The sequence below is a fragment of the Fopius arisanus genome, unplaced genomic scaffold (genome assembly GCF_000806365.1).
Source record: "Fopius arisanus strain USDA-PBARC FA_bdor unplaced genomic scaffold, ASM80636v1 scaffold00107, whole genome shotgun sequence".
In the NCBI taxonomy this organism is placed as follows: domain Eukaryota; kingdom Metazoa; phylum Arthropoda; class Insecta; order Hymenoptera; family Braconidae; genus Fopius; species Fopius arisanus.
The window spans coordinates 110,750-111,847 of record NW_011887846.1 but is presented as its reverse complement, the minus strand read 5'-3'; the positions used below and the strand labels follow the sequence as shown (position 1 = coordinate 111,847).

General features: G+C 32.1%; 1 protein-coding gene across 1 annotated transcript in view; it reads right to left on the bottom strand.

The window, feature by feature from the left end:
• The window catches only part of LOC105271309 (uncharacterized), a 15,129-nt gene that overhangs the window by 11,048 nt on the left and 2,983 nt on the right, over window positions 1–1,098 (bottom strand). The window lies entirely within an intron of this gene.

Below are 1,098 nucleotides of genomic sequence, written 5' to 3'. Positions count from 1 at the left end.
CGTTTTACAGCGGATAAACTTTTTACAGAGACTGTCGCGCGACAACAACCTTAAGTGATGGGGAAAAATGAGGAAGACTGAGGTAAGGTGTGGTTTATGTGAACAGCTAACATTCTGTGCAACATTGGTTTTATCATGCGCATTAGCAACAAGTTTCAACTATTATCCATATAGACAACAATAGCCTATTTTCATCTGTTTATCGATCTTTCCGAAGGATTTCTACAATCTACTCTTAATGCCATTTCCAAGTTTACCAACGGGAATCTGACTATCGATAAGTTGCAATACTTCTATAGCGGATGCAGTGAAATATAATCATTTTTTTTGTTAATAGTCGAATAATATTAATTGTTAATTAAAATGATTAATTATGAAAAACTTTAAAGTCAGATTATCTTAGAGTATATTGATCACCCTCAATATGTAATGATACTAATAATAATTCGTGGTGTTTATTGGAAGGGTTGTTATTGTAAACAACAAAAACTTCGTCAGGAATCAAGAAAAAATCTGAAGACTCACAATTTTTTTTGATGGTCTCCATGATTATAGACTTACAAAAATGTGGAAGACTTATGACTTTAAAACATGACCGTGTGCAAAAAATTACTTCTGTCATTTTATTTATCTATTTTCGACGATTTCTTCAATGTTTATACGTTTCGTTGTTTCACACTGTACGTTTTAAAATACTGGTAAATAATTTGTGTTGGATTCCGTCCATATCAGAGTGAGCTGTATGCTTGATTTTATTCGTGTCATTTGCCAATTTAGTTCCATCTTTCGACTGTTTATCTAAGATTAAAATTAAGACTAGAAATACCAGTGTACAGCAATTAGAAACAAGGGTTTTGAATGTGCTATATCCCGAGCACTCAGAGGAGAAAACTGATGAAACGACTCATTAATTAAGGTTGTTGTCGTGTAAACCCGTTTTTCGACAGATTTTTAAAAAATTTTTGCTATAGATAGCTCTTGAAATTCCCTCCAAAATGAACACAACAAAAAACCAATCGTTAGTTTCTGAGCTGAGATATGATTTTTTGAATTAACATGGGTTCAAATGCCTTTCACCGTTTTTATTAAAAAAAAAAA